Here is a 17,076-nt window from a genome sequence, read left to right as displayed (position 1 = left end):
CCACCTTTTAAAATGCAGGTTATCGAGTAGAGATGAACCCTTTTTGGAGGAGCTTTAAAAGCACTGGCTATTCATTCGGTAACTATGGGAGTCCCTGCAACGTGCTAGTACTGTCCTAGGTGTCAGGGCAGAGCAGAGAACAAAACCAAGACTCTGCCCACACCGGGATCAGGGGAAAGCTGGATAATAAACAAAATATACGGGCGGGTAGATAGTGATGAGCGAATGGGAACAGTAAAGAAGGGAAGGGACGGTGAGTGTTGAGGACACGTTGTGATAGTAAATGGGGTCTTTAAGGAAGGCTCCGTTGAGAAAGTGCCCTTTGGCTAAGTGTAGAGGCTCTCGTGTGTCTGAGGCCAGTGAGGTCACAAAGCAGGCGAGGGATGGGGAAAGGGTAGTTCACAAGGCTATAGAGGTAAGGGGTGGGGAGGGCATCCAGTCTTGTAGGTCCTTTAAAACTGGAGTCTGACAGTGGCCACTGAGTCAGGGACTGCGTGGGGGAGCCCCGGAGGGGAGTTGAGTGAGTAGCGTAGCCCGGCTTAGCCCACTGGAGCCGGCTCCAGTTGCTCCGTGGGGGCTAGAAAATGGGTAGGAGTCAGGCAAGGCAGAAACAGGGAGACCATTTAGGGGCCGTTGCTGTAACATAGGTGCACCAGTGGAGAAAAGTTTGGATTCTGATATATTTTGAAGGTGTAACAGGATTTGCTCATGGATTGGATTTGGGATACAAGAGAAGAAGAGGAGTCCAGTAGGATTCACAGGTTTTCTCCCAGGCTGTTGGCTTGAGAAGCCACAAGATGCAACGGGGACCCTGGGGGCGGGGCCCACTTCATGGGGTGAGCAGGGAGACCGAGGGATGGGTTAGTTTGATGTTTCTGGTGGATGTCCCCACGTGATGTCAGTAGGCAGTTGGATATGAGTGATAGTGAATAAAAGTTTCAAAAGACAACTTTTTGTTACAGTTGGTACCCAGTTCCATGTAACGGCTCTACTGTGTTTTCTGTGATCAAGCTTCCTGTGCTCTGCTGCTATGTATGATTAAGTGATGAGCGAGAAACTTGCAAGACATCAGTGGGATGAGGTGACACTGTCCATCTTTGCCTCAGCCCTGCCTGTGACAGTGGACATTCCTAGAGAGCATACTGTGTGCTAAGGACTTGGCGTGCATTATTTTATAATACTGTGTATCTGGAGATATGCTTGATCTCAAATTAAGAAACTTCTGCAGTATTCGAGCCTGCAAGCGCAGAGAGCTCAAACCCTGGCTGCCTGGCTGCAAAGCCCATGCTCTTGAGCTTTTTTTCAAGTCATTATCTGTATGGCTCACATAAGGGGGCAGTGATAACCTCTTTGCTGTCAGGGGCACTATCTTCATTATCCAGATGAAGTAGGTGCAATGAATTATTAAGACCCATTTTATTGATGAAGGCTAACTAACTTGCCCCATGTCGTACAGCTGCTAAGTGGTGGTTATGGGTTGAATTACGTCCTCCAAAAAAGATAGGTTCTCGTCTTAACCCCCAGTATCTCAGAGTGTGACCTTATTTGGAGATCTGGTCTTTACAGAGCTAATCGAGTTAAAGTGAAGTCACTAGATTAGGGTGGGCCCTGGTCCACTTGGACTAGAGTCCTTCTAAAAGGGGGCAATTTGGACTCAGACACAGACATGCACAGAGGGAAGACCCCATATGAAAGTGAAGGCAGAGGTCTGGCTGATGCAATTATAAGGCAAGGAACACTGGAGATTGCCAGCAAACTTCCAGAAGCAAGAGGAGCAGTCTGGAGGTATTCTCCCTCACAGCCCCCAAAGGAACCAGCCAGCTGACACCTTGAGCTAGGACTTCTGGCCTCCAGAACTCAGAGACAATCTTCTTCTGTTGTTTAAGCCATCCAATGTGTAGTGCTACGTTACAGCAGCCTTAGCAAAGTAATACAGTGGTAGAACCAAGATAGACCGAACACCTAGGTGCTGGGGATATGGCATTGAACACAAAGTTCATAAGGCTTTGTTGGCAGAAGGCAGACAGTGAATAAATATGTGATATCCGGTGCTGAATGCTAAGGAAAAATAAACCAGGGAAGGGAAGTAGGGTAGTGAGGAAGGAGGGTGGGGTGCTCTGATAATGTGACATTTGAGATTTGAGTAGAGGCCTGGATGCAGTGAGCAAGCTGGTGGGGAGACCATCTGGGGTGTGGGACTGTGTCCAAGGTACAGTAGGGGGTGGGTGTGACTGGAGTAGAGAGGTGAGAGGAGATGAGGGAAGAGAGATAGCTAGGGCAGATGACGGGGTTTTGTTCTGCAAGGGAGGAGAAGCCAGGTGACTTCTGCCTCGCCTGCTGGAAGAATCCTTCTGGTTGATGTGTGGGCAGTGAGCCCGAGCGCAGGAGCCTGCTGGGGTGGCATGGGCAGCTTTTGTGGTCAGATCAGAGTTACTGGAGGTTCAGGAAGTGCTGGATGGAGCAAGCCCCGATCAGTGTTGGCAGCTACCTAACTTCTGGGAGACTCACAACTGTATTCGGGGAACCTTAGTAGGAATTGATGTGAATAAGGGATTTAAGGCTGTGGTGGTGGTCAGGCTTCCTGAGCTCATGGGTGTACACAGAGATTCAGTGAGTAGATGGGTGATGAATTAGTAAAAAATGTTCATAATGCAAATGGAAGCAATATTATAGGTTAATAGTAAGGTTAGATCAAGATACTTTTTAATTAAGGTAGGTGATTGCTGGTTATAAAATGTAAACCGTAGACAGAACAGAAAGCTCATCTAGCTCCAGGCTTAGCAAATGAGGAAACTGAGCCCCAAAAAGTCTTGGTTTGTCAGACTATCTTTGTGTTCTAAGTATATCAGGGTTTTTGTTTGTTTGCCAAACTTACAGTATGATTTTGAGATTTTTATGTAGTAGAAAAAGTTTATCTTTGATTGCTTTCAGGTGTATCAACATGAATAGGGTAGATTTTGCTTAATTGTTTATCTGAGATGCCAAGCCATCATCTTTCACTGATTATTTTTAGATAAATTTTAATTAACAGGCGGCATGTTGAGCTCTTATGAACCCAACCACTTGCCAAGCCTGGATTATGACTTTGATTATTGAAATGAAGGATAGTAGAAATGAATAAACTCTGGACATTTGAAAATCTTATCACCGAAACCTCTTTTTTAAAAACTTCATAATGGTCCTAAATGAAGCACCTTTTTTGTGGCTTTTTTTCGGTACCACTTTGTTTCACAAAATGGCCAGAAAGCAGGTGACACGAATAACGAGAAATATTATGGGTATTGTGATACGTTTCAGCTTCTCAAGTCTTATCACTTAATGATGACACCTCCTTGGTAAAGCACAGCCCCCCTGTGGCATCTCAGAATTAGCACTATTTGGGGAAGAATGTGGGCTGGAGATGGGAGACCTGGTGAACGTTTCTGGTCTACACTGAACTGATTAGCCCCGGGACCTCTTTTGCCTGGAAACTCGAGGAGTCTGAGCTGGATCTCGATTTTTTTTTTTATTTTTTTTTAATGTTTTTATTTATTTTTGAGACAGAGAGAGACAGAGCATGAGCAGGGGAGGGGCAGAGAGGGAGGGAGACACAGAATCCAAAGCAGGCTCCAGGCTCTAGGCTCTGAGCTGTCAGCACAGAGCCTGACACATGGCTCGAACTCACGGACTGTGAGATCATGACCTGAACTGAACCGACTGAGCCACCCAAGCGCCCCTGGATCTCGATTTTTGCCCTAGTTCTAGTCAACTACTTTTCTCTGTTAGATCGTGTTAGTTCAGATAAAGCCCCTTTGGTCTGAGGTCTTATGTTAATCAGCTAAGGCTGTCATAGCAAAATCCCACAGGCTGGGTGACCTAACGGAAATTAACTTTCCCATAGTTCTGGAGGCTAGAAGCCCAAGATCAAGGTGCCGGCTGAGGTGGTTTCTTTTGAGGCCTCTCTCTTTGGCTTGTAGGCAGCCAACTTCTCACTCGGATCTCATGTGGTCTCTCCAGTGTGCATGTCTGTGTCTTGATGTCTTACAAAGACATCAGTCATATTGGACGTTCCCTAGACAGTCACATTTTGCCGTAGTTATCTTTCTAAAGTCCCTGTCTCCAAATATAGTCATACTGTGAAGTATTAGAGATTAGGGTTTCAACTTATGAATTTGGGGGGACACAATTTAGCCTGTAACAGGGTCTGACAATGAAGCACAGATTGTTTTTCCGTGTAAGTCAGTTTTTTCAAAAAGCTCATTTCTGATGGCATCCTGGATGGTTTTTCATCACATCCCTTATGGAACAGTAGAGTGTTACTTCCTTAATCTTTTTTTATTGCCCCACAATGTCGTGAAGAACTTCACTTCTCATATGCATGGTGATTCAATGTGTGCCAAGAACTTCTGAGTCACTCTAGGCCACCTTCCTGGCTGTCTTAGTCTGTGTGAGCTGCTATAAAGAAATAACCCCAGACTGGGCTTCTGAACAGCCAGCCTTTCCCAGTTCTGGAGGCTGGGAGTCAAATCTGGGCACCAGCAGATTCAGGGCCTAGTGCGGGCTGCTTCCTGGTTCACAGTGGCGGTCTTGCATCACCTCCTCACCTGGCGGAAGGGGTGGGAGAGCCCTGTGAGGTCCTTTCTCTAAGGGCACTAACCTCATGAGGGCCACCTTCCACAGCCACCCCCACCCCCCATTAATACCATCGCACTGTGGGACACAAACATTCAGACTGTGACACTAATGATTGGTGTCCCATTTGACTGCACCTCACTAGCCCTGCACCAGTTTTTTCATAAGGGCTTAGTTGTGGGGTGTCTTTTTGGCGGGGGACATTGTCCTTTCCCACGTGTCTCTCTATGTCCTCCTCCCCAGCCTCTTCATGCTTCCAGTGAGATGTGGTTTAAATCACTGCTCCAGATCCCCTCTAGCCGGTGACCCGGGGTAGGGCCTCAACCCCTCTCAGCCTTCACTGTTTATGACTTGTAGCTCTGAGCCTGTGTGATGCCCGGTTCCTTCTTGTCATCTTACTTTGGGGGTCCCACGTGTTAGAGTGTGGTACCTCAGTTTGGGGCAGATATTGTAGTCATTTTCCAGCAACCTTCTGCTGCTGTGACCCTGGGGGTGGAAGTTGTCAGTTAAGTGTGGTGTCAGGGTCACATTGGAAAGATGTGGCCTGAGTGCCTTCTGGGAAGAGACCAGATTGAAAGCCTGTCTTTGGCAGTTACTGAATCTTCATGGGTCGGTAAACTAGAACGGGTGGTAAGCACAAGGCCCATTGGCTTCTGGCAACGTGCTGATTGTCTGGGCACCAGAACTTCGGTCCTGGAGACATAGCTAGCTAACAGAATGTCAGGCAGAGCTCCTGATCCTAATGTGAGGCAGAGGCTGCCGGGTCCTCTGCTGCTGTTCGGGCCTCCTCCTCTCGGTAGGTGACGTATGGGGCTCAGACGGCATTGTGGCTTCTCACCCTCTCGCAGGTTCTCCAGAAGGGGCTGAGGATCAGCACGGGCGTCGCTGGTTTGGGCTTGTGGTGGCCGCCTCATGTGAGCCTCTCAAACACGTGTTGGCATGAGGCTGGCATGGTCCTTTGGAAAGAACATTTCTGTGCTGAAATCGGGAGGCTGTTATCCTTTCGATAATTTATAGCTAGGGTAGTGTATATGTTTTGCATGTGAGCAGAGGATATTTTTGCTGTTCTTTGAGGTCTGCTGGTGGGGCAGAAATAGTCCAGATTCGGGCAGGTGATTTGTTCCTCCAGCAATCTAATGACAAAAACCCATCTTGAGGGAGGGAGCGGGGAAGCTCATCTGGCAGAATTGAGTTTATGGACAAGGGTAAGAGCTTGTTGTCTGCTCACATTTTATAAATTCTGTCAAGAAAGTTATGAAATTAGAAATTTCCTGTCAGCCATTGTAAGGAAAGTGCTATGAACCGAATTATGTCTCCCCCAACCCCACCAAACTTGTACGTTGGAGGCCTAACCCTCAGTGTGACTGTATCTCAAAACACATCTTCAGGAGGTAATTGAGGTTAAATGAGGTCATTCATTAGCGTGGGGCCCTAAGCCAATAGGAAGGTGTCCTTCTGAGAAGAGGGACAGAGCGAGAGATGGCTCTCCCCCATGTGAGCACACAGTGAGGAGGTGCCCTCTACAAACCAGGAGAGCCCAGTCAGCCAGCACCTCGATCTGGGACTTCCAGCGTCCAGAGCTGTGACACATAAGTTTCTGTTGTTTGAGCCCCCTGGTCTGCGGTATTTGTTGCAGCAACTCAAGCAAACTAATGCAGAAGGAATTGAATTAAATGTGGCTATTTTTCAAAAAGGACAACTGATTGAACACGAATACCTATATTCAAGCTTGTATTTGAGCCAAATGCAGGCATTCCCATTTATTTATCTTTTTTCAAATGGTGTTTTCCTTTTTCCTTTCCTTTTTTTTTTTTTTTACAGCTTTGTTGGCATGCGATAAACTAGATGTACTTAAAGTGTATAGTTTGATGAGTTTTGACACGTGTCTATCCCTGTGAAACCATCCCCACGCTAAGATAATAGGGTGTATCTGTCACCCCCAGAAACTTTCTCATGCCCTTTTGCAGTCTCTCCTTCCCTCCCGTCTCTGCCCCCTTCTCTAGGCAACCACGGATCTGCTTTCTATCACTATAACGCTGGTTTGCATTTTCTAAAATTTTATATAAACAGAATCAAAGGGCATATACTCTTTATTCCCCGGTCTGGTGTCTGTCGCTCGGCAGAACTGTTTTGAGAGTCATCCAGGCTGTTGTGTAGATGGGGAGTTCACTCCTTTTTACTGCTGAGCAGGATGCCATGGGTATAAATCATTTATTTGCCCATTTTCCTATTAATGGACATTTGGGTCGCTTCCAGTGGATATATATTTAACTTTGTAAAAAACCTGCCAGATCGTTTTCAAGACTGGTCGTGTCATTTTTCACCCATTCGGCAGTGTACGGGATCTCCATATATTCCATACTCTTGCCAGTGCTTGGTACGGACAGTCCTTAATTTAGCCGTTTTAGTGGGACTACAGTACTGGCTCCTTGTGGCTTTTGCACTTCCCAAAGAACTACTCATTAGACAGTACACGATCGCTGTAAATTTGTGTTGATCTTCTGGAAGCACAACACAAAGATAACCATAAGAATCTGCGCTATTTTATTGTATGTAATAGACAAAAAAGTGAAAGTAGCCCCCCCTCGATGGGGAGGGGTGGCAGAAGTCTAAGTCATGCCACAACAGGATGATGATGGATGTAGCCATCCGGATGGAGTAGTCTTACAGTCACCTGAGCGAAAAATGCTTATGATAAGATAAGGGGGCAAAAAAAAAAAAAAAAAAAAAAGGGCTAGTTGACCAGTTCATCTCTAGCTCTAGTCTTGTATGTGGGAGAGAAGAAGAGAGAGAGGGAGGTTGTATGGAAGGGGACAAAGTCTGGAAGCCCTTTAGTGTGGGACTGGTTTGCTTCCAGTTTTTTCTGATTCTACATGAAGCTCTAAGGAACATCTCTCCCCACGTGTCTGTTTTTGCCAAGGTCCATCAAGGTGGGGGCAGGGTCCGTGTCAATGGGCGGGGAGCTCAGCCTTCGGACACATGAGTCTGTGTTCTGCTGATCCGTGTGTGTTGGTGCCAAAGCTATGCCCTTGAACCACCATGCTATAGAGTGTGTCTGTCTCTGTCTACACCAACCAAACCCCTCTGCTCTTTCGGAATTTTTCTACCATTGCCAGGTCATTTTCCTCCAGATGGACTTCGGAGTCATTCGTAAAGTGAAAGGAGTCCTTGAGGGGTTGACTGGTATTAGGTAACAATTGTAGACTGTTTGGGGGAAGAGGTGACATCTTTACACAGTTGGCTCTCCCACGTGGAAATGCAGGCATTCTCTTCACTGATGAGAGAGTATTCACTTTTGTCTCTAAGAACTTAATCATTTTTCTTGCATAAGTCCTTCCTGTCTCCTAAATGTATTAGGTATTTTATACGTGTAGTTTTGCCGTATGACTGGGTTTATTTCCCACTCTATGTTTTAACTGGTTGTTGGTATGTAGGAAGTGATTAACTTGCAGAATTTGAAAACTGGCCATCTTAGTGAATTTATTTCTCACTTATTTTCAGCTAGTTGTTTTGAGTTCTTTAGCTAGACAAGCATACATATGATCAATCAATACTGAATTCGTGTTTTTTCCTATTTTGCTAGTAGCAGTTACTGGAACAATGTTAAATAATGATGACACCTGTGGTATATCAGTTACAGAAATGTCAGCTGCCGTAACAGAGCCGTCCAAAAATCCAGAGCCACCAGGAAGATGGAAGTTTCTTGCTCGTGTACTGGTTCAACGTGGTGTTCCGGATGGGCAGCTCTCTTCCCCACGGTCGTTCTAGCGACCCCAGCCCAGTACCCTGCCATCTTTAACACATGGCTTGCAGAGTTGCTCTGTTCACTGCCATTCTGTTCCCTGGGAAGGGGGATCAGCATATAGGAGCATGCATAGACCTTAATGCCACACATTACTTCCACTCGTATCTTCAAGGGAGAAAATTACCCTCTGGCCGCGCAGCCAGGGCCCAGCCACAGCCTTACCACAGAAGCAGGGAGCGTGATTCGGGTGCACCTTGCAGTCCCCACGCCCACCTGGCGCACGTGGATTCTGATGGTGGTGCCTCCTGTTTCACTGGTATCTCAGCGCCGTAGGTCCATCAGATTGCTGTCTCCTCAGACATCACTTTATTCATTCTTTACTAACTTTAATGACTTCTCATCTGTATGTGGCCAGAAAGCATGGCATTTCATTACCTGATCAGTTTGTAAAGTGTTGAATTGCTCTTTTCAAAGCAGCACAGTTCTGCCTTACACCTTATTCATGTGCTTTTGGTGATGATTGTACTTAAACTAGTTCTCTCAGTGGCAGAGGTACGCCTTGGAAATCAATCTGCTGGAAGGTCCGCTAACTCAGATGTTGTGGAATGAAGGAAGGGGCACTGAGCTTGGAGGCAGAGCTCCCGGGGGCGCCTGGGTGGCTCAGTCGGCTGAACGCCTGACTCTTGATTTCAGCTCAGGTCATGATCTCACAGTTTGTGGGATCGGCCTCACATCAGGCTGTGTGCTGACAGCGTGGAGCCTGCTTGGGATTCTCTCCCCACCTCCCAATCTCTCTGCCCTCCCCCACTCACGTGCATACTTGAGTTCTCTCTCTTAAAATAAATGTTTAAAAAAGCAGAGCACCCTGGTTTATGTTCAAGCTCACCGCTGCTTAGACTGAGACACACGTGCTGGATGTCTCCCCAGCTGCTCACCCCCTGCCTCCTTGTCGGAAGAACCCAGCTATGTGTAGGCATCAGGTAACAATGGGCTGCAGCGTGGCAGCTCCCATCTCCCAGCCTCAGAGGTCAATGCTACTGGCCTACGACTTCTTCCTAGTAATTCCATTTCCCTGGGCAGGGATTGATTCAGACACGAGCATGTGACCTTCTCTGACCTATGAGGTGTGGCCAGCTGGCTTCTGGAAAGGGCTTCCTCTAATACGAAGAGACAGGAAAGGAACCAACCCTTGACGTTTTGTTCCTCTCTTTAATTGAGGGGGAATTTAGGGCTGATATGTGGCAGACATCTGAGGCCACAGTAGGAAAAGGCTGAGGATAAGTCAACTCACCGTGAGAAGCACACAAGCATGAAAAGGTTCAGGTGCTTTTGGGATGTCACTAAGCCCTTTGCATTAGCCAAATACAGGAATATGCTCCCCGAGACCAGTTTCTTGGCCTTGGTGCTGGTGACCTTCCGTGATGGGGCAGGGAGTGCTGCCCTGGGCGTAATAGAATGTTCATCAGCATCCTGGCCTTTGTCCACATCCCACCCCCAAACCCCATTATAACAGCCAAAAATGCTTCCAGACATGGTCACATGTCCCTAGGGCAAAATTGCCCCAGTTTGGGAATCACTGCTCTAGACTTTAGGTTGTGCTCTAGGTTGTGAGGTGATATGTTTCTTCATTGAGATTTGTATACTTGGATATCCTGTGCTTTACAGCCCAAAGCTTGGTAACTGAGTCCGCAACCTTGGACCATCCTTAACCTGTGGGAGCCTGTTTCCTCTGGGGGCAGAAGCAGGCACGCTTGTTTCTCAGCAGTAAAGGTGTTTATGTGTCCTTAAAAGGCATGGAATGTCCCCTGCTGATCTGTGCCCTCGCCATCTGCACCGGCGTGGTTCTGGTTGGCATCAGGGCATTTTCAGAGAAACTGCAGAGGATTTTCTGTCTCCCCACCTGCACGGGTTTCACCCTCAGTGCAGAAGCCCCGTTGTGTTTCTGAGGAGGCAGTGTTCCTTGAGTGCCTGCTTTATGCCAGCCATGTGTTCAGCGTCTTGGTTCTGAGGGTCCCGGGCAGTTTTATAGCTGCTGGGGTTTGCAGAGTGGAGCCAGCTTTGGGCTTGAATGGATTTGGAAAGAGCCAGGCTTTCACACCTTGGTCACCGTCCCTGTGTGCCTGGTTAGCAGCCTTTTCCCTCCCCCTCACCAAGAGCTACCTTGTTCTTCAGCTGTCCCTGCTTTTATGCAGCTGGCTTGTCTCGGGGACTGGGAAGCAGAGGAAGAGCAGAGAGGAGGAGACGCACAGGTCAGGTTCGGATCAGCTTGAACAGGCAGTGCAGCGTTGGGGCTGTGTGTTCTTCTTCTTCACCCCCGGCTTGTGACTCTGAATTACATTCCTTGCTGCACGCGCGGGTCACAGGAGCCCAGTGCGTTCCGGTGCCCGAGGCTTTTGTGGGCTGTCAGAGCCAGAGCGCTTGGAAGATGTGTCCCAAGCTCCACACAGCCCTGCTGAACCCATTTTGCTTCAACATTGAGGATCAGGAAGTGCTGCTCTGGAGCTCTCTAGAGAAACCTCTGCCCAGGAGGGGATAATATTCAGTCCCATTTGAGCGTGCCAGTTCTCTTCTTCTGGCTGTGACTTTGAAAGAATATGCAGTTCTTCAGTAGAACTTTTGGGACTGAAGCGTGTTTGGGATTTGTAATGAGACTCTTTCTCCAAGATACTCTTGCTGCTTTTTTGGCTCTGACTTGAACAAGTTGGTTTCCACATAATAGGCTTTTGGTTTGTTTGTTAAATATATCATTTGTATGTGGATTAAAATACGTTTGAAAAGCAGAAAAGAACATATGTCCAGACACTGAGTCATTTAGTATCTTAACGATAGGCTTTTATTAGATCTTCTGGTTTATGGTTATAAATTCTTCAAGTATTTTGTGTTGTCTATATCATGTATGTTTCCGTGTTTAGTTCTGAAGGGCGTGTTTGCCCTTCTAATTCACTAATTCATTTCCTTTCGTGTGGTTCACTAACTCTGCTGCCGTGACCTCCTCCCACCCTTTTCCATCACCCCTGAGCCTCTTGGCTCAGAGCCCCCAAAATAGAATGATTCCCTTTTAGTGAGCCCCCCTTACATGCTTGTCACTCATTGTTTTTTCAAACCTGTAATTCTCCGAAGTTGGTGTCATTCAACCCCTTTTACTGGTGAAGGCACCGAATGCAGGTCAGGCTTGCTTGAGACTTCTTAGTTCAGCATCCCGTGTTTCAGCTCAGCCAGCGCGGCTGCAGCACCCACACACGGGTGCCTGGGTGTAAGGGAGGGCTCAGGACCTGCACCGCAGCCGGGAAAGAGTAAGATGTGTCTGGAAACCTGGAAAGCGTCACAGCTAGCCGTCTAAAGTTTCCATGTAGAAGACTGGGAAAATCGCCATTAGTGGTGAGAGGGAGTGGCTTCTACGATCTAGATGTTGTAATAAACTCAGAAGGGGAAAAATAAAGAGCAATACTGGAACACGTGTGTCACAGCTTGCCCTCTGTGAGGTAGCAATGCGTCTGTCACGTGTTTTAAAAGGAGTTTCCCGACCCAGTGTGGAGATTCCCCAGTCCCCTCAAGCGAGAGCCCGGGGTGCACCCCGTGATCCTGTTGAATGCACTCCTTGTTAATCCCGATGCCCTGGGGAAGTGGGAACGGCATGAACGTGGAACCTTTCAGCTCCTTTTGAGTCTGGCCTGCATGCTCCGGGGAACTTGTGCCCAGCGGGGCAGCTGAGCAAGGCTGGTGCCCCGATGGGGCCCCAGGTCACCTGATTCCGAGCCCGTGCTCATCGTCACGGGGCCCCTGCCCCTGCCTCTCCTTGTCATGAGTTAGACCAGCACAGCATTCCCTCCACAGCCCAGCCAGCTCCGGTTAAGCTCAGAAAGATGGATTCCCGAGACAGCCCCACAGAGGCTGGGGCCCAGGGCTTGTGGTATCATCAGGTAGTCAGCGGTGGCTCCGGCTGGGGTTGGCCTGCCGTGTGCCCCCCCGCCCCTCACCCGCAGCCTGGCCCTGGACAGCCTGGCCCTGGACAGCCTGCTGCTCTGCCTTCGGGCCGCGCTTTGTAACGTCTCCCGCCTTTGTGTGTGCTCAGCCTTTGCTTGTGCTCCTGTGCAGGCAGCATGGTGTTTGCTCAGAAAGTATAAGTTAATATCAGCTATAGCAGTAAGGTGGAGCTGATTCAAAAGGGACAAAAATAAGCGTAAGGAATTTTAAAAGCAGAAACATTCTTGTGCGTCTCTACCTCCTGTGGAAGGTTGAGTGAACCAGAGGCCGCGGCGCCCTGCCAGGGTCGTGGGGTGTGGGTGCTGTGACCCTGGTCGAGAGCGGACTGCTCACTCAGTTCACTGTGCTGTGGGCTGGTCCTGAGCGGTCAGCTGACATGTCCCGCGCAGGACAGTCATGTTGCAGCCCGTGACCTTTTTAAAGAAGGAAGCTCTTCTTTTACAGAGGGGTTGAGCCTGTGTCACTCCCCCAGTTAAACAAAAGCTGGCTTCATTGGTTATCTGTGAAATCTCAACATCCTGTAGTGGCTGTTAGGGGGCCTGTCTGTCCTCCTCCTGTCTCTAGCCCCCCCCAGCTGGCGTGGTGGCTGAGGCACTGCCATGTCAGGTAAGGCGAGACGCTCTCCACCATCCCCACCTTCAGCACTTGGCCTACTTTAGTGTGGGGAGTCCTGGCCACTTTGTTATTACTCAGTGTCTGTTCTGTTTTCCTTCTGTCTGAAGGGCATCGCGGGTGTCCCTTGGCCAAGTATTTAACGAGTGTTCAAGCTCGTGCTACCTGGCCAGCCTTACTCACTGTTTGGCTTCGTTCTCATAGCATGAAATGAACATCCTTTTAGAGATGACCAACTTCCAGAAGGAAGACCTGCTGGTATTTTACCATTTGCTTGACGCGAGACCTGCTTTAAAATTGGCTTGCTTGAGTTTCTTTACAGATGGGCATCTGGCATTCTGAATTCCAAAGTCAGGGTGATCACCGTGCAAAATTAGGTTTGGGCAAGCTCTTCTAGGAACTTTTTTTTTCTTAATGTTTATTTTTGAGCAAGAGAGAGAGAGAGACAGAGAGAGCACGCGCACAAGCAGGGGAGGGGCAGAGAGAGGGAGACACAGAATCCGAAGCAAGCTCCAGGCTCTGAGCTGTCAGCACAGAGCCTGACGCGGGGCTCGAACTCACGAACTGTGAGATCATGACCTGAGCTGAAGTCAGACACTTAACCAACGGAGCCACCCAGGCACCCCGAAACTTTTTAAAAATCAAATATAACTCACTCCCTTACCCATATTGTTAAATGACCCTTTAAAATTTTCTTAATTGTGATAAAATACACTTCACATACAATTTGTCTTAAACCATGTTTAAGTGCATTAAGTTACTTTTTTGAGTTGGTGGTCTACCCTTTTGGAATTTTTAATCCCGTTTCTTACACGGAACGGTATCTAAATTGTGCTGGAAGTCCTGGAAGACGTCAGACTGTCAGATAGGCTGACAGTTTACTGTCAGAGTTTAACAAAGTGCGACACAGATGTTGTCTTGGGTGGGGCAAAGTGAGACACTTCCTGGTCTCTATTAATGAAGCTTGGATGTGGTTCAAACCTTTTTTTTTTTTTTTTTTCCAAACTTACATTTTGTAAGTTTTTTTAATTATTTTCAGGTCAACCTGCTGAGCCTACACATACAATGAAGTCCAAAATATTATAATTGTATCTTGATTATAGCTGAAGGAATGTTTTTAAAATAGTGTAGTTCTTGAGGAAAATAAGGAAGGAAGGTTTATTTCTGGTTTGATCCTAGCTTTTCCTTTCTGTTTAGCACTTTTCCAAGTGACTCTGAAAACGTGGCCATTTTTTCCTTCCAGATTCATGAGTTTCCCTGAGATGTTTCTTCTGTAGCTGAAGAACGTTTCTCATCTTTTTTTTTCCTTTTAGTAAACATCATTTTTATTCCGTGTTTACCATGTGCATTGTAGATGGAATATAAATACGTATATTATATACTGTATCTGTATACTTATCCGTATCTGTTTGTCAATGTATCTGTTAACTTGCTTGGGTTTTGGGTTTCCTAAAAAACACAACCCAAACAGTTTCCGAAACTTCCCTGGAAATACTCACTGGGCTTTGCCCGCCGGAGAAGCAAGCGTCTGCATAGAGGCTGGCAGGAAAGAGGCAGAGTCGCGCGGCCCTCCCTCGTCCACACCAGGGGTCCAGTCTTGGCAGCTCTTAAACAGCTGGGAACGGATGAAGGGGAAATCAGCAGTTTTCAAGCAGTGGAAGCTGGACTCAGTTCAAGGTGGCTAGTTTGCTATTGAAGGGTTGGAAACACTCAGGAGAGGCTGGACCCAAGTCCCTGGGTCCCTTCAGGGTTTATTAAAAGGAGTTCCTTTGTTCTCTGATAAGGAAAGAGTTTGTGGTTTGTCCAACATGCAAACATCGCTCGAGAGTTCATGGTTCTTGTAGCCCGGCCGCAGGAGCGGTTGGGTGAAACACAGCATTCATTTCTTTTTTCTTTTGGGGTGATAAAATCTACGTAATACAAAATTTGCCGTTTCAACTATGTGAGTGTACAGTTCAGGGGCATACGGCAGTCACCACCGTCCGAACCTGAACCTGTTTCCATTAGACATAAACACTAGCTCCACTCACTTCCCCTCCCCCGACCCCTCCCATGCTGCTTTCTGTATCTGTGGATCTGACTGCGTTAGGTCCCTCACTTAAGGGGAGTCATAAAGGATTTGTCCTTTTGTGTCTGGTTTCTTTCACTGAGTGCAGTGCCTTCAGGGGCCCTCCATGTTGTATAGCATGTCAGAATTTCTTTCCTTCCTTCCTTTTTTTTTTTTTTTTTTTTTTTTTTAGTTTAACGTTTATTTATTTTGAGAGACAAAGACAGAGTGCCAGTCGGGGAGGGGAAGAGAGAGAGGAAGACACAGAGTCCAAAGCAAGCTCCAGGCTGTCAGCACAGAGTTTAATGCGGGGCTCGAACCCATGAACTGTGAGATCATGACCTGAGCCGAAGTTGGACACTTGCCGCCTGAGCCACCCAGGTGCCCCACAATTTCCTTCCTTTTTAAGGCCAAGCAATATTCACTGTATGTGTAGACCACATTTGGTTTATCAGTCCATTGACATTTGGGTGTTTTTCACCTTTTGGCTGTTGTGAACAGTGCTATAGTGACCATGGGTGTGCAAATATCTGTTTGATATTTACTCTCAGTTCTTTTGAACGTTTACCCAGCAGTGGGGTTACTGGATCATATGGTAGTTTGGTAAACAAGTCAAATGTTTAGGGGCGCCTGGGTGGCGCAGTCGGTTAAGCGTCCGACTTCAGCCAGGTCACGATCTCGCGGTCCGTGAGTTCGAGCCCCACGTCAGGCTCTGGGCTGATGGCTCGGAGCCTGGAGCCTGTTTCCGATTCTGTGTCTCCCTCTCTCTCTGCCCCTCCCCCGTTCATGCTCTGTCTCTCTCTGTCCCAAAAATAAATTAAAAAAAAAACGTTGAAAAAAAAAAAAAAAAAAAAAAAAAACAAACAAGTCAAATGTTTAATCTTTTGAGGGGCCACCATGCACAATGCTGTGTGCACAGTGATTACACCATTTTACATGCCCATCGCCAGTGCACAGCACTCCGTTTTGAAACCTCCTAGGCCAGGGCTATTCTAAATAGAACATTTACTTTTTCAAGAGCAGTGACAGCTCTGGGCATCTGGCTTGATCTCACTCTCAGAGAGGATGCGGCAGAATGCCTCCAGTTTCCAACTGAGAAGTGCTTTTCAGATCCTAAAAGTGGGCCAGCCACATGGGCCAAGCACTTCCGCATGTCCAGGGATGCCTAAGTGACAGCTTCCAGGTAGAGGAGCTCCTGAAAAAAGACACGGTGGCTCAAACACCACCGTGAGCTCTGAATCTTTAGCAGCCAAAGTGGCAGAGTGAATCATTGGATGACTCATTCTCATCTAAGTTTGCCCTGAAAACACGGAGCCGTTCCCCTCATGGCCATGCATTAGCCCTCAACGAGAATAAAGGAAGAGTCTTAGAAAGGGAGTCTTCTAAAGGGACACCACACCTTTGTGACCACTGACCAGAAGCAACTGGCTCTTCCTTCACTGGTCCCCCTTCCCCCCACCGCCCCCAGCTTCTGCACACAGGGTAGGGTGATGGCGAGCAGATCACTGTTTCCTTAATGGCATCAAGAGTTAGGTTATGTTCCCCTTCAGGCATGTTTGCGAGATGCTGCTTAGTACTGCCCACGCAGAAGGTATTTTTAGGGGCTTCTCGTGGCTCAGTCGGTTAAGCGTTCAGCTTCGGCTCAGGTCACGATCTCACAGTTGGTGAGTTTGAGCCCCGCATCCGGCTCTCTGCTCTCAGTGCAGAGCCTGCCTCAGATCCTCTGTCCCCCACTCTCTCTCTGCCCCTCCCCTGCTTGCACTCTGTCTCTCTCTCTCAGAAAAATAAACAATAAACATTTTAAAAAGTGTTTTTAAATAGGGCCCCCAACCTCCTTTCCTGCATGAAGTCCATCACTCTGGGGGAGGAGGTGCTCTGTCTAAGGGAATCCCTTATTTCAGAAAGTGCTTTAAATGCACTACAGACAAAGCGTTTCACTGGCAATTCTTTTTTTTTCTTTTTATTTAAGTTTTTTTTTTTTTTTATTTTTTATTTTTTAAAATTTACATCCAAATTAGTTAGCATATAGTGCAACAATGATTTCAGGAGTAGATTCCTTATTCACTGGAGATTCTAA

At 47.5% G+C, this 17,076-nt stretch overlaps 1 protein-coding gene across 4 annotated transcripts in view; it reads left to right on the top strand.

Annotated features, from left to right (window-relative positions):
- DOP1B (DOP1 leucine zipper like protein B) overlaps positions 1–17,076 on the top strand; it is a 103,765-nt gene that overhangs the window by 10,762 nt on the left and 75,927 nt on the right. Inside the window, exon 1 of one of the 4 annotated variants that reach the window (XM_081796558.1) lies at positions 12,859–12,946. The exons of the other annotated variants lie outside the window; for them this stretch is intronic. The gene's annotated coding sequence lies outside the window, so the exon portion shown is untranslated. Of the gene's footprint in view, positions 1–12,858; positions 12,947–17,076 lie in introns of those variants that run through there. 4 annotated transcript variants of the gene reach the window in all.

This window comes from Panthera onca, chromosome C2, assembly GCF_046562875.1.
Source record: "Panthera onca isolate mPanOnc1 chromosome C2, mPanOnc1 haplotype 2, whole genome shotgun sequence".
NCBI lineage: Eukaryota > Metazoa > Chordata > Mammalia > Carnivora > Felidae > Panthera > Panthera onca.
Note: the sequence above shows the minus strand (reverse complement) of the source record. Positions and strands in the feature narration are given on the sequence as shown.